The 22,963-nt window shown below is 43.8% G+C and overlaps 1 protein-coding gene and 1 pseudogene across 1 annotated transcript in view; one reads left to right on the top strand and one right to left on the bottom strand.

Annotated features, from left to right (window-relative positions):
• Window positions 1-22,963, bottom strand: part of LOC138921418 (ral guanine nucleotide dissociation stimulator-like) — a 140,541-nt gene that overhangs the window by 94,190 nt on the left and 23,388 nt on the right. The gene's annotated exons all lie outside the window — the stretch shown is intronic.
• Window positions 9,424-22,963, top strand: part of LOC138921438 (transcriptional protein SWT1-like) — a 49,483-nt pseudogene continuing 35,943 nt past the window's right edge.

The following is a 22,963-nucleotide window of genomic DNA, read 5'->3' on the forward strand; positions in this document are numbered from 1 at the left end:
CCTGGACAAGTCACTGAAATTTTCAGGCCCAATGTCTTTAAATCTTTCAAAAGAGTTAGAAGTAGGTGACCTCGGAAAACTCTTCACAGATCATCATTCTTGGATCCTGTGACATCAGGATAACGTCACTAATGTCACATGTGGTGGTGGACATGTGTGACAGCAGCACATCTGTAAATAGCGGGGGCCATTTAAGGGGACTGGAGACAGAACTTCCTCCCTCTGCCTGGTTGTCCCTTACCCCCAGACCTTGCCCTCACGGCTCTCCAACAAAGCAGCCTTTCCTGAACAGCCTGCCCCTGGGCCACCCAAGCTCACCTGTACTTCCCAGGGACGGCCCAAATGCCCCACTCTCACACAATGTGGTGGCTCCTGAAGGTGGCATCATCATCAAGTCTGGTTCATTCTGGGCAGGAGGATCAAGACCTGCTTCTGATCTTGCAAATCTAGCATCTGCTCCTTTCTGGGCTCTTGTCTCTGCTCTGAAGCTCTGGAGAGAGGTCTAAGGTCAGAGGGGTGCTCTCTTTCAGGTAAGACTCCCTCACAGAGGCCCCCTGCTTCCTGCCCCACGAGGGCTGGTTTGTTTCAAGGCAACTGGGACATGGATCTGAGAAATAAATTCATTTTAGGGGCAAAAAGCCTGACTCTTGGAATTCATTATAACGTTAGACTTCAAGGACAGAAAGCCTGACAATGCAGAGGGGGCCAGGCACCTCTGTCTGACCCAAGGGACCTGAAGAGACACTAGAAATCCCAGGATACATGTGACACACGGTGGGATTCCATCCACATCCTTTCCTTTACATCCCTGGGGACGCAGGGACAGGCCATGTTCCTAAGTGCTGTGAAGGCTGTAATGCCAGTCTTGGGCAGGTGTGACATCAGACAAAGCCTGAGACTGAAGCGAAGCACACCTGCCCTAGAATCCAAATTCCCTGGCTGGGAGCACCTGACTCGAGCACATCGGGCCACCGACCCGAGCTTCGGTTTCTGGTGAAGTGGTTGTCAGGGTACATTAAACTATCCAGTAAAAAAAACAAAGCGTCCTCTATAACAGCAGCTGTCACTTACTTAAGGCTTCCTACCTGGCACTTGTCTAAAATAGTGATCTATGTTTCCAAACGCCGCCGTGAAACAATCATTATTAATATTTATAGATGAGAACCCTGACTCTCGCCCAGGTTCCTTCTGTCGCCCCTGCTTACAGGTGACAGAGCTGGCACTGACCGGGCCTGTAGTGCTCCAGAGCTCGGGCTCCACCGCAGACCCACGGTCACCGTCCGCCTGATAAACGCACTCCTCCCTCCCGCACCCACCGCCGCCGACACGGGCTTCTCTCCGGTCGGCCTGCAGGCGGGCTGGTCACACGATCCTCGGGCACCCTGGACCGCCCCGAACACCTGCGCCCCAGGAGCCCGAGGGCCGGGGTCTCCCCCATCGGCCTTACCCACTCTGACGGCCCGCCCGGGTTTATACACCGCCGCGGGGGGCGACGGGGTCCCAGACACTTCCTGCTCCCATCCCCAAGCACACGCACACCCTTCCCAGCTAGTCCCTCGCCCTAGGTGCGCACCCTGCATTTTCCGAGCACACCCCAAAGTTCCCCAACGGTTCTCTGGAGTCCTGAGAAGACAAACGAGGAGGCTACGGCTGCACATGCGCAGAAGGAGCGTGGCGTCCCCTTCCCAGAGTCCAGGCGGTGAACCTCACCTATTTAAAACTACATTTCCCATAGGCCTCCGCGTCTACATTTCAAGTCACTCTTGGCCTTTCCGCGAAAGCGGGAGGACGGTGTTCTTAAATCTCTCCTGCCCAGGGTCCTCGGAGCCCGAAGAGGTTAAGGGTTAAGCCTGAACTCTGCTGTCAAATGCAAAGGGTAATCCGCTATTGGCTCCCGATTAAAATAGCATTTTGTTTCATAAGTCATTTGGAGGTAATTGGGGGAAATTTGAATACGGATTGGATATGGAAAATATTAAAATATTGCTTAGATGGTGTGAAAAAAATTTGGAGTTATGTAGGAAAATTGACTTTGTAAAAAGAAAAACACATGATGACTGAAGTAGTTAAATTATATAGCTGTAAAATTATAATTTTACAATTTTTCAACCTGGGACCTCCACCCTGTTCCTTTACAGCCGCGGGACCCACCAACCCCTGAGCCCCATCCTGGCACGCCTGGGGCCCAGTGTGCAGATTCTACTGAGGGTCTGCACAGGTGCTCCAGGGGTGGATGTTTATAGGAAATCTGTTGGGTTTTATACATTAACATTGCTTCTTGCTGAATTCTCTTATTGTTTCATAAATTTTTGTGTTAAATATCTTGGATTTCCATGCACATAATGACAAGTTTGCTTGCTTTTTGCTGACGTTTATAATTCTTTGTCATTCTTTAGCAAATTCCAGATAAAAGCACAAGAATGCTGGTTAAACTATATTAAATCAATCATAATAGACTTTAACATAAAGATCACGAAGGAGAGAAAGTGGTCACAACATATGTCATTTAACAAACATTTATTGAAAACTGACTGTACAATCGACATCATTCTAGGTGCTGGGATAGCAACATCAAATAAAAGAGAGTAAATTCCCTACCCCCATGGAGTTTATGATCAGGGTTGTTGTGGGGCCTATTAGTCAGGGTCCCCTCAAGAAACAGGTGTCAGTTGTCAAGAAACCATGGGACACTTGAGGAGAGTCTAATAAATAGGGCTCTAAAAATGTGGGTAGGGTTAGTGAAGCATCCTGTAACTAGTGTTGGTAGAGAGTTATTATCACCCCCAGGGCTGTAGTGAGAGTAGGTAACATTATCAGAACTTAGCACAAAAGGCCACCCTTATGAGAGCTGTGGTCTTAGGAAGAGAAACATTATGAATGCCCATTACATGGCTCAGCACGGAGAGCCAAAGGAATAAATACCCAACACCTCACTTGTTCTCTTCCCTCTGATATCCTATCCTCTGTTAAGCATTTATAAACCCCATTCAATACCTAGTATTAGAATTCCATCCACATACGTCTCTTCTAGACCTTTTTGTCACCAATTTTCCAGTCTTATTCTTGTTTAGCCCCCTACTACCTGTCAACTCACTGAGCTACTGGACATAAATCAGTATAAATCGAAACTCAAGTACATGTCAGTTCTTCACAAAGTGAACTAAATATACCTCTTAAACTCTACCCACTGAGAAGATTTTTTTCACCACACGTTTCAGAACCACCCCTAAGTGAGACTGTAATTGTAGCAGCCATAATTTCCAATGATGCCACCATACACTGTAAACCCAGTTTGAAGGAGAGTTGATGGGTATGTGGCCACAGGTCTCCCTTGGGGACTTTTGGGGAACGTTTAATTGTATATTCTTGTGACCAAGTTATGAGGAATTTTGTCAAAGGGACCCAGCCTTCCCTTTAGTCAAAGCCTCCTGTCTATAAAGTAGGATATATCAAGGATTTAGAAAGAGAATCTGAATCCCTGTTGTGGTGATTTGTGTTCGTTTTCTGCCCACAAGATCCAGAATTTCACATGTATATAGATATATATCTCAAGAAGCATCTTAGTAGAATACCCATCTATTTCATTTCAATGAACTTCATGATCAAAGAGCCACCACCACCACTCCCTTCATGTCACCACAAAAGATGGCTGCACATGAGAAACACTCTAAGAGTTTTAAAAAACATTTGTCAGTATCCCATTAGAGAAAATACATATTTCATTGGTATGAAATGCAACATGGGCTGCTCCTGAGTCCACAGGTAGTATACTCATATTGATTAATTTGAGCCTATCCAAACATAATTCATCCTTTCTAATCTAATACGGTAAGGGTCCACCCCCTTATGTGCTACCTAGTTTCTGCTTTATTGGGCAAGATCTTGAGATCCTTTTGTGTTTTTGGTTTTTTAATTTCTGGATTTCTTGCAATTTTACTCTGAACATAGCTGGTATTTTATTCCCATTATGGGCCTGGAGCCAGTAAGGAAGTTTGGACAGGGCCTGAGGATAGTGTGTATCTCCTTCAGGGGTAACTTATACTAGGATCACCCCTTAGGATTTGGAGAGAGAGAGAAGTGAGAGAGACACTGTCAGAATTCAGTTACTCTTCACTTCTTTTTCTAAGCTCCTCAAAGCAGTGACTTTTAGTATACCTTAAAGGCCTTAAAATTGCAGAGAGTGTGGCAGGTACAACAAACTTGAACTGTCTAATAAGCCTCAAAGCTGTGCAGAGGCAAGTGTACACCTGCCAGGCAAAGTGCACAGAGTATAGAATATCTGTTCTGATCAAGTAGTAGTATATGTTTGACCATATCCTTCTCCTCTGATAATAACTTTGGGCTTCCTAGATGCTCGGTAAATCCATGTAAGTGAAGGAATACAATTTATTCACCTTAATCTTGACCTCACACTGAGTCCATTCTAGCAGTAATTGGGGGAGGTGTACTTACCTGGCATTCACCCTCATATGGGTAGTGATCATTTTATAAAATATTGAGGAACTTAATCTCCCTCTTGAAGATATTCTTGTATTCAAGCCTTATCTGAGTGAGTAATTGAGGCAATCTATTAAGAGCCCCAGTATATTGGATCACTTTTCGAAGTGTTCAGACACCTCCATCTGGGAACTGTTTCTCTCTATGCCTGTCAATAATAGATTAGTTTTATCTTTTTAGGGTTTCATGCAAAAGGAATCATACAGTGTATTTTTGTGTGGCTTTTTTTTCACTCAGGATAATGATTTTGAGATTCATCCTATAGTTGAATACCGGCAATGAAGGAACAGCCTCACACAGGGAGAGACAACTGCTTATGAAATCAAGGGAGACTCATTGTGCCCAATGAGTTCAGCTATATCTGAATCCAAATACATGTAATCATTCCAATTTCCAGGTTCCTAGACTTTCCCGGTAAATGTCCCAAATCTCATCTAATACACCTCCACAAATTGTGGATCTAATAGCTATTGTAATTTTTTGAAGAAATAATGTCCAAAACTTCCCAAAGTTGATGAAAAAATGTTAATTTACACATCCAAGAAGCTTACTGAACTCCAAGAAGGATAAATACAAAGATATAGTTTTACCTAGACACATCATAGTCAAACTGTTGGAAGCCACACACAAAGAGAAAATCTTAAAAGAAGAAAGAGAAAAACAACTGAACATGTACAGGAGAGCATCAACATAAATAATATCTAACTGCTCATCAGAGAAGATAGACCCTAGAAGGCAGAGAAATGGCATATTCAAAATACTGAAAGAAAAAATGGTAACGAAGAATTTTTTTATCCAGCAAGACTATCCACTAATTATAAAGGTGAAATAAGGACATTCTTAAATTTAAAAAGACTGGAAGAATTTCTTGATATCAGAACTGAATTGTGAGAAATACTAAAGGAAATTCTTTGCGCTGGAAGAAAATGACATCAGACAGTACCTCGAATCAGCTGGAAGAAATTAAGAGAGCCAGAAGTAATAAATTTCTGGGTTTTAAAAAAAAGAACCTATAAATATATTTTCTCATTTCTTCTGTTAAATTCTTTAAAAGACATGAGATTGTACAAAGAAATAATTGTAACACTGTAGTATTGGTTTGGTAACATATATAGATATAATATATATAAAAATAATAGCACAAGAGGGGAAAGTAATAGAGTTACATTGGAGGAAACATTCTATATTTCATAGGAATTAAGTTAATATTCGTTTGAAACAGACCATAGTCAGTTAAAATGCATACTGGAATCCCTAGCACAGACACTAGGAAAATAGCTCAAAAATAGTAAAAAATATTCAATAGAGAAATTAAAATGATATACTGAAAGATTTATTTAGCACAAAAGAAGTTAATAAAGGAAGGACAGAGAACAAAAAAGCCTGAAGACATAGAAAACAAATAGCAAAATGGGAAATGTAACTCTGATCCTATCAATAACTGCACTAAATGTGAATGGTCTAAAAAAACAATTAGAAGACAGAGATTGGGAAAATGAATAATAAAGCAAGATCCAACTATATGTGATCTACAAAAGACACATCTTAGATTCAAAGACAAACAGAAGTTGAAACCAGAAGGATGGAAAAGACATATCATACAAATAGTTACCAAAAGATTGCTAGAGGGTTGTATTAATACTGGACAATGTAGATTTTAAAACAAGAAATATTATTAGAAGCAAAGAGGGACATATCCAAATGACAAACTGTCAATACATCAGAAAGATATAAAAATTATCAATGCTTACAAATGTAACAACAGAGCTTCAAGATACGTGAAGTAAAATTTGACAGAAATGAAAGGAGAAAGAGACAATTCAACAACAATACTTGGAAATTTCAACTGCCTCCTGTCCATAATGGATTAAAAAGAGGAAAGACAATCAGCAAGGTTATAAAAGACTTGAACAGCACTATCAACCAAATTAAATTAAGTGACGTGTATAGATCACTGCACTCAATGACTACAAAATACACATTCTTTTCAATAGCACATGGAACATGCTCCAGGATAGACCGTGTACTCAGCCATAAAATAAATTCAACAGATTTAGCAAGAATGAAATAATATAAAATATGTTCTCCAACCACAATGGAATGTGAGCTATCAAGAATGGAATATATCTGGGATATCCACAAACATTTGGAACTTAAATGACATCCATCTGAATAATACATGAGTCAAAGAATAAATTGGGAACAAAATTTGAAAGTACTTTGAAGTGAATGAAAATTTAAAAAATAGAATATCAAAGTCTATGGGATGTGCCTAAAGCAGTACTTAGAGAGAAATTTATAATATTAAACACCTATAGTGGAAGAGAGGAAAGTCTCAAATCAATAATTTAAGTTCCTACCCTAAGAAAGGAAAGAAAGGAAAATAAACCCAACTGAAAACAAGCAAAAGAAAGGAAATACAAAAGATTAGAACACATGTCTGTGAAATACAAAACACAAAAATCAATAAAACCAGAAATTGGCTGTTTACCAGATAAAGTTGACAATCCCTTAGCTAGCATCCCCAAGGAAGAGAGAAGATAGAATTTACCAAAATCAGAAATTATAAAGGGCCACCCACAGAGAAATTAAAGGATTATAAGAGAATATTATGAACAACTTTATGCCACAAATTAGACAATTTATAAGATATTGGCAAATTCTTAGATCCAAATTTCCAAAACTGACTCAAAGAGAAATAGAAAATCTCCATAGATCTGTAGCAAACAAGAAAATTAAAATAGTAATTAAACCCTTTCAGGGAAGAAAAGCCTAGATTCGGATGACTCAACTGGTGAATTCCATTGACTATTAATGGAGCAAATAATCCCAATCTCCCACCATCTATTTCAGAAAATATCGAAGGAGAGAGCTGGTCTCACATCATTCTATTAGGCCAGAGTTACCTTGATTTCAATGGCAAGTGAAGACATCACATGCAAAGACAAGACCACTATCCCTCATGAATATAAATGAAAAATCCTTAACGATGTGTTAGTGAGTGATGTCACCAAGATGGGGGAGTAGGAGATGTTAGCCTCTGTCCTCCCAGAAAGATCAACAATTAGACTGCTACCTACCCATGATCAAAAAGAGTTCTGGGAGAGCTCTAAAGCCCTCTTAAGAAACTTTAGCAACATAGCAGAACAAAAAATGTGAGGATAACCACACATAAAGAGAAAGAACAGCAGCTTCATTTTGCCTGCATCACCCCGTCCTTTAAGCTGGCATTACTCAGTGCTAAGAGGGAACTCCTCAGCTAGAAAGCGCTCTCCTTTCAGGGGAAGAGAGAGCAGAGTGAACGACCAGCGTCCCAGCCTTTCAGGGCACACATGAAGTACCCACTTTGGTTTCCCCCCACCCAGAGTCTGGCAAAGCAGAGAGATATAGAGATGGCTAGGGACAGGGAAGAAGAGCAGGGTTTACCAATATCGGGCACACAGCAGTAAAGACCACAGTTGTGTGACCTGTTCTATAGATAACCCCAACATGGAAGGGCAAGGGGAACAGTGCACTAAGAGAGATACACAGCTCTGTGGGAGCAGGGGAGGAGCAGTCTCTGAACACGTTCCAGGAAAGGGGTCACCTTCCATGCCAAGATGAACTTTGCATGAATAAAGATTTAAGTGAGGAGAGACTGAGAAGAGTGAAGAGGGGAATGGGGTGTCGACCAAATTTCATCCACCTGCAATTTTACCTACTCAAATTTTATCTACCACGGCAAGAAGTTAGTATCTAATATTTTAAAATTACTTTTAAATACAAGTATTCGTACTAGTTATATAAATGGAGGTAAACACAAGAACAGCTATGATAGAAATGGCTAAAGTGGTTTCCATGGGGAATGGAACTGGGGGGATAGAAAGGACTGGGGTTGTGAGGTTGGGGAGGGCCTGTCACGGTTCTTTATAAAGCCTTTAGTACTATTTGATTTTAAAGGCACAAGTATGGATTCCTTAGATAAATATTAATTTTTAAGTGAGCTTTAAAGAATGAGTAAGGTTTCTACAAGGAGAAACTTGTAGTTTCTCAGTTTACTTTTCCTGCCACTCTAGTGCCTATGACCACAGCGTGTGGGAAAGCCCTGGCCCCGGCTTCAGAGTGGCTGTGGCTTCACGGGAACATGGATGATCTGTCCCTGTGGTACCACAGCATCACGTCTGCCTGCGATCCTGCTCTAAACCAGCAGCCTCTGTTACCGCCAGAATCCGAGCATCATCCCCCCTGGCAGTTCTTCATGCCAGGCCCCACCCCCTGGACCAGACTCCTGAAATGCTGAAATGGACCTGAATCCCTACTTTCTCCATCCCTAGTTCAGCCTCCTCTTTTTATACGTGGCCCACGTCAGCCTCTGGACAGCATCCACGATGCACTGATGGTCTCCCACCAGAACTCATTTGTACATTTCTGCCTGTTCCTCCTTCACCCGCTCTCTTCCTGCAGAATGGCTTGGCTGCTCCTTGGAGCTCCTGCAGGATCGATGTATCAGTTAGAGCAGCTCTAAGGAAACATCTGGTGAGGGGGAAAAAGGACTCACTCGAGGCAATTACCAGACGTAGGAGGTACTGCTGATTTCCACAACCAAATAATGCACTGCACCAAGCTCCAAGGTAGGAAAGGGCAGAGATCCTAGAGCCAGGCTGCTGAGGTTGGAATCCCTATAACACCACTTACTAGCTATGTGATTGGGGGCTCTTGATTGAACCTCTCTCTGTCTCAATTTTCTAATCTGTAAAATGGGGCTACTAATGGATCATGGAGGATCCAAGCCGAAGATACTGAAAGTGGTTAAGAGGTTCTTGCATTAATCCAGACAAAAGACAATAAGGGTCTGAACTGAGGCAGTGACAGGGAGGATGAAGCTGAGGACACCAAATTAGAAAGTTATTTCGGAGGCTGAATGGCACAATTTGGTACCAAGTGACCATGGGGGATCAGGCACGAGAAGAAGGAGACAGGTAGGAGGAGAGAGAAACCATTTAAGTGTAGCTCCTAATTTTTTTATGAGGGTAGCTGAGTAAATGTGGAAGCTATTAACATTGACAGTTCACAAAAGAGACTCATATTTGCTGTGTGTGTGGCAGGGAGGGGCATATTCCAGAGTTCTGTTGTAATGATGACATGTCTCCTTTCATTTTCATCACCACACTGTGGTTCCGATCCTCAGATGATGAAAGTGTGTCTGCAGCCTGACATTTGTTACCTCACTTAATCCTCACACGAGTCCCATGAGGTAAACGTGCTGCTATTATCTCTGTGACGTAACAGGGTACTTGAGTCTCAGAGAGGTAAAGCAACTTGCCCAAGATCACACAGCACCCTGGCTGGGATTTAAATCCAAGAGGATTGGACTCCTTGAGCTATCAGCCTTCCAGTATTGCACAGTGCCTCTCAAATACACTCTTCCAGAGAGGCGTCCTAGATATTTTCATCTGTGCAGTCCTCCTGCATGAAATAGTTCAGATTCTTCTTCCTAATTTTCATTTGAAACTCTCCTTGTATACTCTAGAATTTGTCCCAGCTAGTGAAAAGGTGTTTTACCATATTATATATTTGTCACAGCTGCTCTATAAACCTGCATGTGTGCACTGTGTTGGCACGGTGTGGTTTCTGTGTCTAATTACAGTGTTGAAAGCTACTACATGCACAGATAGATATGTATATAGAGATTAGGAACACAGAGCGGTTCCCCTTTCACATAAAAGTGCATGTGCTGTAGAGGAAGAATAGCATATTTTTAACTCTTGAGCACTATTTGCTTAGCTGATAGCTAAGTGAAATGAGGGGGTGTTAGAAAGCTGTGAATAATGTTCACTATGAATATTATAGGTTACCTGGGAAAAAGGGGTTTTACAGTATAAAATGATACTGCCAAAATCCAGCAAAAGGCTTAAAAGTCCAAACCACTCTAAACATTGATTTGACTCAATCGTGCAAGTTAGAACATTCCATTTCCCCAGAAAGAAGTCATTCCTGAGAAAAACTGTGCAAATGAAATGTAAGAAGGAGAGAGAAGAAAAAGTAAGATTGCAGATCCACAATGAACAGCGTCCACTTGCATCTTTTGGGAAATTTATTTCTACCCCTCAAAAAAAGAGAGCCACAAACAATGGTTTTCCCGATGAAACCACCCCAGCTGGATCATGCTAAAAAGCTTTCAGGAGGGAAGCAGTAAGTAAATTCAACTGTTCAGAGGCATTTGGATGTCATCCTAAAGCAGCAGCCCCAGTAATCACTGCGCCATCAACAACTAAAAGGATCCAGACTATTAGATATGGACAACAGAGAAATAATGGATGCTAAAGAGGTCGGAAACAGAAATGATGGCATTCACCCACTACATAGCTTCAAAGCGGATGAGGGGGAAATGGAGGCTCCATTTTCTAACTACTGAACTATTAAAACACACACACACACACACACACACAGACTGATAAATGCCAGTATCAGTTTTATCACGTAGGTGGTTAAACAGTCACTTTCTTCTTCAATATTTTGAAATATACAAGGACTTTGGTATTCTACTAATTTCAGAGTTGAAGAGGCAGGACGGCTTCCTTCTCTGCCAATGTGCAGACTGGGAAGATTTGATGCTGGGGCACCAAAGGTTCCAGAACCTTGGAGGCAGGATGCTGGAACATAAGGCAGGCAGGGATGCACAAAATCTCTATCCGTGAGCTTAAAGAATTTTTGGATAAGAAACAGTTCTGCTTCTCCAGCCAAGCTTTCACTACTTGCCAAGAACATTATGCTTCGGTAGCCCAGTGATTCTTGCAGTAAGGACCCACGAAGTCTGCTTACATCAGAATCAGCTGCATCCCTTGTTGAAATGCAGACGCCCAGGCCCCAACCTACTGAAGCAGAATCTCTTGAGGTGGGGCAAGGATTCTCATGCCACTGTCCTTGAGACTTAGCAAGGTAATTAATGTGACCAGATGTCGTGGTTTGACTGGGACAATCCGAAATTCCAAGATCTTCGAAGTATTATGATATAGACTAGGGGTCCACAAACTACAGCCCGTGGACCGAATTTGGCTGCCATTTGTTTTTGTAAATGGGTTTTAATTGGAACACAGTCATGTTCGTTCATTTTTGTCTTTGGCTGTTTTGACCCTACAACAGCAAAGGTGGATAGTTGCCACAGACACTGTATGGCAGGCAAAGTCTAAAATATTTACTATCTGGCACTTTACAAAACAAGCTGGTTCACTCCCAATGTAGACCAAAGGTTTTCAACCATTTCTGCACATCAAAATCATGTAGGGATTTTTATAACACTACTTCCCCAGACCTAGTCCCAGAGTTTCTGAATCAATTGGCCTGGGGTAGGACTGGATATAGCTATCATTTAAAAGCCTGTTCAGGTGATTCTAATGCGTGGTCAGGAAGAGGCCAATTGCTCTAAGGGAGACTGCACATACTTTGGAACCAGGCTGAAAAGACTCTGCTCCATAATCCCTCCCTTCATAATCCGGCTGAGTGTCCTTGGGCAGCCTGTGTAACTTGCGTGAGTCTCAACTGCTTTATCTGTAAAACAGAGCTACCAATAGTCACTTTGTTGGGTGAGGTATTAGGAAGATGAGAGACAATATACGCACACCTCCCGAGACAGGGCTTAGCATCCTGTGAGACTAAATAAATGGTACTGGCAGTGATGAGGAGGACGATAATGATGATAACCATGATAGAGGGTAATGCCTATGGCTTCAATAATGCAATTGGATATACATTCATTAAGCACTGTCTGTGTGCTCTGGAAGGGGAAACCTTGATAAATAAGATGTGATGACCACCTGAAGGAGCTCACAGTCAAGTAAAACAAACAGACACGTAAGATAGCGACAGCAAGAGAAAAGAAAAACGGGCCAAGAAGATGGAAAAACGAGTCACAAAAGAGAAACTAAATTCTAATAAATATAGACAAACATGTAAACTTCAGCAATAATCAGGGAAATGAAAAACAAAACTCGAATGAGACATTTTCTCCCAGCAAATAGGCAAATATTAAAAATATCCCACCTTCACAGAAGCATAATTTTTACAGGCTTTTTAAAGGGTGAATTGGCAGGTTAAAATCTGCACACTTTTCAAATCCTCTATTTCCCTTCTAGGTATGTAGTCTGGAGAAACACATATGCTCTAACAGACCTGTGTAGGAACTTTCACTGTGGCATGGCTGCAGCAATGTGAACCATCTAAATACCCATAAGATGGGGAATGGCCAACTAAATCTTCTTGCCTCCATTCTATCTAATTCAATGCTAAAGTATTTTTTAAAGTGATTTAAATGCATACAGGTACAAAACGGACAATCACACAAAGTACTCTGTGTCAAAGATGCAAATCATAGAAAATGCCAGAACATAGGTATAATAAAGCACACACATGCACACTCAAAACAAAACTTTACTTTTTTACCCATGTATGTGTATGTAAATTCCCAGACAAGATTACTTCTGGAAAGGAAAGGTAGATTTTGAGAGTAGCCTAGAGGAGATCTTTCACTTACTATATTGTTTGAATATTTAATAAAGTGAATGTATTGATGTACTGCTTATGTACATCTTTTAAAAGAAAAAAAAAACACCAGACAATAATTGAATGTAGTGAGTATTATTAGAGAAGTATGTGTAAAGTATGATGGGGGAACCAAAAACAATGCTGCTGGGGTGGGATGGAGAGGAGGAGGTGCCACAGAGATAGGGTAATGCTGAGCTAGGCCTTGAAGGAGAAGATGTTGGTGGCATCCCAGAAAGAGAGGGGACCATATGCAGGGGCTCAGGGGCATGGCATGTATGCTTTCATTCATTCATCCCATTATTCACTCAACAAACATTTGTGGAGTGTCACCTCTGAGCTCAGGAGTGTTTCAGGTGCTGGAGAGACAGCAGGGAACAGACAGACAAAGGTCCCTGCCCGCACGTTGCTTCTCTTCTAGTCTGTCTAGATAGATAACATGCAAGAAACAATCAAGACGCATAGTGTGACGGGGAGTGCTGTGCGGAGAATAATGCAGGGAAAGGAGGTGGGAGACGCTGCGGTGGGAACGGGGTCCCCTACTTTAGTTGGGGTCACCAGAGAAGATTGTGCTAGGAAGTAGCATAAACAGAGAGCTGAAGGAGCTGAAAGAGCTAGCCATGGGGACAACCAAGGGAAGAATGTTCCAGCCACAAGGACAGCAGGTGCAGAGGACCCCATGCAGGGCTGAGCTTGACGTGTCCCAGCGACCACCAGAAGGACAGCATGGCTGGAGTGGGTCAGCAAGAGGACAGAGAGACGGTGGATGGAGGCTGGGAGGTGTCGTGCAAAGCTTTGTGAAATGTGGAAAGGATTTTGACTTTTCCTCTGGGCGGGGTAGGTGGGGGTGGGGAGCGGTCACCGTAGGCTTTTAAACTGGGAAGTGGCTTGATTCATTATATGTTTCAAAGATACCTCTGGATGCTTGACTGAGAAGACTCCAGGGGGCTAACGTGGAGGCAGGGAGACAGTTGGGAGCCTCCGGCATTTGCAGGGTCTGCTCAGGGCCTGGGCAGCTGAGTCCCGGGGCGCTGGGTCACTACATACAGGGGTGGGAACACGGAATCTCAACAGCACGTGGACATCACTGGCATCTTCCTCGGGTAGCAGCATCCTGATGCTCTTTGACCGACCTGCCTATACCCTTGCAGGACCCAGAGGAAGAGTACAAATGAAGGGCCATATACCACATGCCCAGGGATTTGAAAGTTATAAAGCAATCTATTAAAGTGTCATTTAAAATATGTACTATCCTCCTATCTTCATAATGACTCGGAAGGCCAAGTTCAAATTTGGAATCCTCTGACTTCTCAGGTTTTCTTGCCAGAATATAGCAGCATGGGGAGAGCTGGCTCCTGGCTTATGGCTCCCGGATCCCTACCCTCAGCCTGTTCCCCACTTCTCTTCCTACTCCCAGCTCTGCCCATCACTGTAGTGGCTTTTTGTACGTGTGTGAGTATATCATAACCTGCACAGTGAAAATGGGTGGACAGCAGTCTTTACATCCCCTCTGGCTTTCATGTGCCATGTGCCCTCGGGAGGACAGATCCAGGGAAGAGCCAACTTGGGCAGGGAAGTCCAGGGTCTCTGTGACCAAGAGAATGGTCCAGAAGGGAGGGTGCAGGTTGAGGTGGGCAAGTGCCCTTGGCCTGTGGCCTCCTTCTCCCCTGGGAAGATGCGATGGGAGAAGGACTAGAGTGGAGACTTCTAGGGTGGATGACTCAGTGCAGGGATGTTTTCTGCATGGGCTTAAGAATGGCGCTGCCCTCCTCAGTCAAGCTGGCTGAGCTTAGGTCACTGCTGCTTACCCAAGGGACATGGGACACCTTGGTTGGTATTTCCTCTAAGAAGCCACACAATGGTGGTGGGAGGCAGTTCTTAGGAATTTAAATCATGAACGGAGGGGCTGAGGGAAATGTCTTGGAGCTGGTTTGTACCAGCCACAGGGTCTTGAAGAGACTGTCGCTTAAGTCCTATTCTCTGGATTATTGGAGGTCTCCTGGTTCCAGTCCTTTCTTAGGCTTCTTTGATCAGCTATGCCTTCCATTCCATGAGCTTTCTAAGGCTTGCACCATTCAGAGATAGTTACTGTGCCTGTAACCAAGAAACCCCACAAGATGCAGGCTGTGTTACAAAGAATTCCATGTGCCACATTAGGGTGGTTGAACTTTAGTCTGCAGAAAATTGGAGGCTTTTAAACAGAGAGCTGGCTTTTTTTTTTTTAATGTCTCTAGAGAGACACAAAAGATGGGCTGAAAGGGAAGAAACTCTGTCTGGCCTTCCTTGCTCCTCCAGCACTTCAAACGGTGGATTAAACAGAGGCACCTATTATGAAATATAAGTTCAACTTCAAGAAGGAAAGAAGAAATCTTCAGGGTAGGTAGGTGAGAGAGACACCGGGAGACTGGCGATGAGCAATTGAGCTCATTTTCAGGCAAGAACAAAGATTCAAGGCCGACTCCCAGGAATTAGAGATCGGGCAGTACAACATCAAATCCCAGTTCAATTCTAGAAGACATTATAGAACAGATGGTTTCTGAGCAGGGAGAAGCCAACGGAGGTTCAGTATGACCAAGTCATGCCAGACTCCTGTCAGCCCCAGCCTGCTCCTGTATAGCTCCATGAACTGGAAGTCTTCAGCAGTCAGATGCATATTAGGTGCCTTGGCCTCACCACTAGTGTGGTCTTACTAACACTGCCCTAAACTTGATATACGTGCCCTGATTCCACTCAGTCAGCTTTTCCCTAAGCCTATAAGGTCTCTTAGTCTCTTGCTGAAACCATTATCTCAGCCCACCTGTACAGGGTCTTGAAATCCTGTTAATCCCTTGCAAAGTTCTTCCTTGAGAAAACTCTCCCTTGAGAGACTGCCCTTGGGTGGATGTCTGCTGTCTCTCCATGACCAGCATCCACTTCCCCTTGTGTAACAGCTTCATATCTGGCCTTGATAAAGGACCCTTCCTCCACTCCCACTTCCGTGCTCAGCTCGGGGGAGCTCACTTTGTCTCCAGCTCTAGAGCCTATCTTTATCATATGAGCAAGGAGCCGCCACTGAAGAGTTTTACTATGTCCCTATGAGGACAGACTCAATGGCAGGGTGATGTGATCAGAGATGCATCTGGGTAGAATCCCTCTGGGTGCAGGGTGAGGAAGAAACTGCATGCAAGAAGATCAGCTGGAAGACTGAGGGGAATTTTGAGGAAAGAAATGGCAGTTTGGACTAGCATATTGGCAGGAGGTGGAAGAGAAGTAGATCGACTCAAGTGACTTTTAGGAATTAAAGTCAACAGGCTGGTGATGAATTGGATATGGGGGATGGAGGGAGAAAGAGATGTCACAAATGATTCCTAAGTTTGCGCTTTGTGCAAGTGAATGGATCACGGTGACTTCACCGATAGAGGGAAATCAGAAAGAGAAGCAGACTCGAGGAAGGGAGTCATGAAGAGCATGGCTTCAGTTTGGAGTATTTTGCAACACCTAAGAGAAAGTGTTAAGAGGCAATTGGATATACAAATATGGAACACTGAGGATGTATCTGAGTTGGAGATATTAACTTGCCAGTCCACGTAGAAAGCCAAAGACGTGCATTATATCAGTGAGGGGAGAAGAGCGAGCCAGAGACCAACCTCATAACTGTCCCCTCTGTGTTCCCTCTGACAACTCTCTCTTTCCATCTTACATCTATGCTCTTGGTTTTTCTACCTCTCAAAATGCACGCACCCATGACTTGTTCCTACTTAAACCCAATATTCCCCCCCTGCTAATTTCTGCAGATGGTATTTTGACTTTGTTAAATATTTTTCATGGCAGAATCATAGCAATGCCTTGCATAGAGATGGCAAAAGAGATCTGGGCAGACGATGAGGCTAATTCTATTTTGTCTTTTATTGGTTCTTGAAATGGAGACACCAGGCATCTGGAATCTGAAACCCTGTACTCTATGCGTCCAGACCTCCTATTCCATACTTCATGAAGCATCTCCAGTTTGGGAGATTACACTGTAGGACAGGAATGGATGAACTAGTTTATGTCCTGTGGACAAGGGTCCGGCACAGAGAGCAGGCTGGAAGCCATGCAGGATGGGGAGCAAGGTAACTTGGGGATATTATCTGACTTATTCCATGTGGTCCCAAGAATAAGGGCAGGATCCATGACTTACACCTCTTGTGTTCTTGGGCCAGGACAGGCCTGTTACAAAGCGGGCTTCCATAAATGTGTGTTAATAACTCTGCAGATGATGAATATACGAAGCAGTGATGAGGCCTGGCTGAGGATGCTGAAGATGTCATTCAGACATCCTGGCATATATTACCCTTAAGTGCTGCCTCAGTGGATGGGCATCTGCACTTACAACCCAGCAGAGTCTTGCCCCTGATATCAAGATATCCATGGGCCTGCCTCCCGCCGTCCCTCCCTCACCCTACCATCCTCCCAAGAACCTGTGGAATTCAGACACCAGAGACTCCAGGAAGGTCCTAGAGAAGAGGCGATCAGGGGTGAGACTCTCTCAATCATTTATTGCAGCTCTCATTGGCTTTCCTAGAATCAGCCAGAGCTGAAATCTGATTGTGGAACCGGGGATTCTGGATTGCGGGGGTATGGACCCAGGGAACATTTATTAAGCAAGACTATATGTAATGTCCACTTAATTCTCACTGCACACTGGCGTTCTTATTACTTTTGCTTAGGGAACTGAGGCTCAGAGAGGCTGAGATTGTCCAGCCTGCAAGCAGTGGAGCATGCATCAAATCGAGACCAGCCCAATTCCACAGCCTGTGTTCATTCCACTCAACTTCACAGCCTCTCTTCAAGGTCTTGATGAGGGGGTCTCACCTCATACACACTCTCCAGTGAGTGTAAAGAGAACACCTGAGCTAGAGCCACTTTCTCCTAACGTATTATGAGGATACTCTGGCTTAGAGTCGAAATCAGAACTCAAACCACACCTTACTCTCCGCTGGGCCATGCTGCCGGTGAATCAGGCCAGCGCCCCTTGTTGACACGCTTTCTAAATGATCATTCTTCTCTTTCATTTTTTAAATTTGGAACCAATTTGCTCCTCTCTGCTTGATTAGGATCTAACACTTGCCTAATCAAAACAAATGGAGTGATAATCAGAGCTTGCTTTTGTGCAGCGTGTTGCAGTGGGTGCCAGCCTTCCCCAGCCCCTCCCTGGCTGGAATACAAACACCTTCCTCAGGTAAGCTAAGCTCTACCACGATTCTAAGCTTACTCTGATAGAAAAGAGTGAGATGAGAGCCTCATCTCTGCCTGAGGGAGTCGGGGGGCATTCTTCCTGCTGCTGCGTAAGTGGAAACTGCCACGTGACCTACAGCCATCTCCTTCCCCTCGTTCTGCTGGAGAGGTCCATGCACCTGGTTTTCACTTCAGCAACTCTGCTCATCCTTGCTGTGGCAGATCCCTCTTCTCAATCCCAGCAGCACGGCTGGGCAGGAGCAGGGACAGGCAGTCCTGCTCCAAATGGAGCCCTTGGCTAGACCCACAGTGTTCCCACCCACATGACTTGAAAATATCCACAGCCATTGCTTTCCTGAGCGTCTGCTATGTAGGGGCCTGTCTCCATGCTAGGTACTTTACATAAATCATGCTATTTAATTCTCTCAACAATCTCTTCCTTCAAATATTTATTTTGCATTTCCTGAGTGCTAGGCACTGTCCGAGGGATGCAGCAAAGAACAAAGCAAGCAAACCCCTCTCCTTGTGGAACTCGTGTTCTTTTGTGGAGGAGCACCTCTCTAAATGATACTGCTACCCCCATTTTTAAAGAGAAAAATAAGGTTCTGGGAGTTTTCATAACTTGGAATTTCACACAGCTGATAAAGAGAAGAGATGAAATGTAAGCGCTGGCTTCTAAGACCCGAACCTATGCTCCTTCCCTTACATCCTACCTCTTGCAGCTGATCGCAGGTCTTACTCCCAGAATTCCTATGATTGGAGGGGTAAGATCAAGATATAACAGCTTGTGCCTGGGTTCGCACAGCTAGCAAGTTCCCAGGGGCAGCTGAAAACTGGTTCTTACTAATTCTAAAGGTCTTTCAGTTAATCAGGTCACAGAGCGTGGAAAAACCTCATAATTCTAGCTTATGGACAAGCGTACCCACTCTGCAAAGGCATGGCTCCAGCTGCTGTGTCTGCATGGGTTCATCTGCTCCTCCTAGCTGACCTATGAATGTAGGTAATTTTAGTATTATTTCCTTCTTATAGATGAGGAGACTGAAGGATTGAGTGTTTATGAAACTCCCCCAAAGTCATGGAGCTAGGAAGGGGCAGAGCTGGGATGTGAACCCAGGCTGGCTGATGCCGGGTCCAATTCCTCCCCACTATGTCTACTCACTCCTCAAAGATGAGATACAAATTGATCTTGCATTAAAGGAAGCCTAGATTCCCAAACGTCCCCAGGGTTATACTATCATGCCACTTGCTCGCAAGTTTGAAAGGTCTTTTCTCATAAAGAGCAAAAGATGTGGAGGACTAAGAGTTCAGTCTTGACAGGCATGCAGGGGAAAAGTGTTACTGGCAAGAGGAAAGGGTGTGCAAAGGTCCAGGGGTAAGGAAGAGCACATCCTGGTTCCCCAAAACATGGGCCAGATGATCACTCAATCCTTTTGACACCAGATGTGGAAACGGTGCTCTCCCAACCAGGAAGAGCCCCTCCCTGGCCAGCTCCTTCTGGGGAGCATCTTTTTCCTCCTGGGACTGGTGCTGTAACATGTCCAGGGGATCTCCAGGCAGAGCAGCTACAGACTTCGTGGGGCCCAGTGCAAAATGAAAACGTGAGGACCCCTACTCAGAAATTATTAAGAATTTCAAGATGGCGACAGTAGATCATTAAACCAAGCGTGGAGCTCTCCTAAGCACAGGGCCCTGTGAAACTGCACAGGCCACATGCCCACAAAGCCAGGCCTGCCCCTGGTCTCCCTGAGCTACAACGTCACCTCCCTTATCTCACTTTTTCTTCATGACAATTCTGGGAACTGAGTATTGTCACGCCCAAGTTCCAGCTGAGGAAACTAAATCTGTAAGGCCAAGAATGACTTGATCAAGTTCTCGGAATTAGTAACCATATCAAGATCAGAATAATAATGAAATGACAACTAATGCATAACATTTGTGGAGTCCCGGGGCTCAAAGCTGAGATCCTCTGACGCCAAAGCCCATGTTCTTACACAGTCTGCTACTGTGCCTCCTGCCCACAGCTCAGGGCTTCTGTGTCTAATCCCGACTTCAGACGGTTTTGTGCCTGGATTGTAAAAAGGGCCTGGACCAGTTAGGCTTTGCCGAGAGATGGAATCAACACATGTCAACAACCATCCAGTGCCATGAACATCTTCCCAAAGCCTAGAGAGGAAACCCAAGTGGAGACGCCGGGTAGCCTGAACTTCTTAACAAACTGTTGTTGCTGCCGAGGCCACCTCATCCCTGGGCTATCCCAGGGACCAGGCCTCCACGCTGCACTCAACAAGCAGATCGAGAAGCTTGTCTCCTTGATAACCAAACACATCCATTCAAGGCATCAGAGTTTTCTATTCAATTATCACAATTTTTAAGGGGGTTTAAAAACAGAACCCCAAGTTCACACCCACTCACTCTTTTACCCTATTTAGTCCATTTAGACCAAAATTAAGAAGACTCTGTTATCCAGGTCATTTCTTTCCCATGTGATGGAGCATAATCCAACCACATCCTTAGATGTGCAAAGTGCTTAAGACCGTGGAGTCAGGCATAACTGAGTTTAGGCCCAGCCCCTCGTGTTACCAGATGTGTCAACTCGAGCAAGTATCAAACCTCTCCTAAGCCTCAGTTTCTTCATCATGTAATAAAGTAATGCCCAGTTCACAAGGTTGCGACTCTTAAGCGCCCAGCACATTGGTAACGTGCTTCATGGGTGTTAACCATTAGTAGTGGCGTGATTGGCAGTAATGTTATTAAGTTGTTCTCAGCTAACTCCTCTGCTGGTTCAGTCATGTATTCATTCATTTATCAACATATAGAAATATTGCTGCATACTTCCTATGTCCAGCTCTGCACCACAGTTTGCAGAAACAGAATGAGATTGAGGCCCAGATCCAGAGGAGCTCACAGACTAGTCAGTAAGGAAGAGGTAAATGTGGACCTAAATAACTAGACTACAGAGAAGACAATGTTCACAGAGAACTGGAAACAGGACCTCAGACTGGGTGAACTAAGGAAGTCTTCTTGGAAGAGGAAATATTAAGCTGGGCTGTTAGACTGAACAGTAAGCACTCAGTAGGTAGTGTTTCAATTACCGGCCAATGAAAGCCACACTACTTCTTAAGAATGGACCTCTCTATAGTTCCCCGACGGCATGGCTGCATGCAAATATTCTCCAGCTCAGAGTTTGACTTTCAGTTTTGAAAACGTAAAACAGATTTTACTTCTGAAATTAAAAAGGGTATTTTTTCATATTCCAAAGGTCTATAGTTGGGACTCAGGCAGTAGGAATTTATAAACAGGGGCCCTTTGAACGAGGAGGGAAGACAATGACTTAGGAGTAAGGATTCTATCATGTGTCGCAGGATATTTTGCAAATGCTTAGCCCACAGATGTATGCACATAAAAAGGTTTGTCATTTATCATTTAAGTGACCCATAAAGACATCTACTCTCCCCTTTGCCCTGTGGCAGCAGGTTCTCATGGCTCCTTCTTTGATGGCTTGAGCACCAGTGTCCATTTCCCCATCTGCCTTAGAGGACACATCTGATTAATCCAAAACAATTATGATGATCCCATTTCTCTTGCCAGTGATTCATGCAGGGGAGCTATGTGACCCAATTCTGGAGAACAGACTTGAGCAGAAATCAGCTGGGTGGCTTCCAAGAAAGGTTTCCTCTCTGACAAAAAAAAAAAAAAAAAAAATGGCACCAGAAATGTGGTGTCATATCTTCTTTTTCACGTTCTTGTTCTTTTGGATGGTGTTGATTCTGGGTGTGATGCCTAATATTGCTGAATCTACTTCACGACCATGAAGAAAAGCTAGCTTGTACAGAAAACTGACCTATCACAACAGGAGAGGAGAAAGCCAAGAATAACCAGATCACCCGTGACATCATTGAGCTGCTGAATTATCCAACCTTGGTGCCACCCTACCTTCCAACTTCTCCTTATGTGCAGTAATGAACTGTTCTTATTGTGTAACCTGAAAGAATCAAAGCTCTTTGTTACAGGTGGCTAAAAGCACGCTTTCTGATGAAGCTCTAATATAGCGGCTTTTGAAATCAAAGAATTGGTCCTGGCTGTAAACGTAAGGAGAGATAAGGAAGTTTATCAACAAAAACTGTTGTTTCTAAGCCTTTCATTACTTAGGAAACTTGATTCCCTGTGATTGCCCATCCTGCATGTGACATCCATCCATGCTACAGAGGCAGTAGTAGTCAATCCTAGCCTTAAACTCTTGCTAAAGAGTTGACTTCACCACCCTCTCTTTGCTAGCTAACAGTTGAAGACCCAATGGCACATCGCCAGGTGACCAAAGACCACTTTGAGTCCTGGGGAGCATTTTGGATATTAGATGTGGAACTCGGGGTAAGAATGAAATAGTAACAGGTAGTGAGACAATCAGGGAAACCTGGTGACCAACCACACCCACAAGTGGGGTCGATCTGAACACCAGGTGATAGGGTAGTACTTTCCTGTTGGAAAAATTTGACCTTTTTGTTAAAAAGCAACACTATACGTAGCTTCTTACATCAGAGGTGGCTTAGGAGTGTCACTTTTATTCTCCGGAAATCTATAAAAGAGCAACATGAACCCCACGGTCTGGAATGGATAGGATGGAATTAAGTAAAAAAATAAAATTAGAATCTTACCCATTAGCAACTTTACTACTAATGGAAGGGGAAAGGAGGGGTCCATAAAATCAAGATAAGTCATATCCTACAGATAAGCTCCTAGCTGGCCACACAACTCT

This window comes from Equus caballus, chromosome 29 (genome assembly GCF_041296265.1).
Source record: "Equus caballus isolate H_3958 breed thoroughbred chromosome 29, TB-T2T, whole genome shotgun sequence".
Lineage (NCBI taxonomy): Eukaryota > Metazoa > Chordata > Mammalia > Perissodactyla > Equidae > Equus > Equus caballus.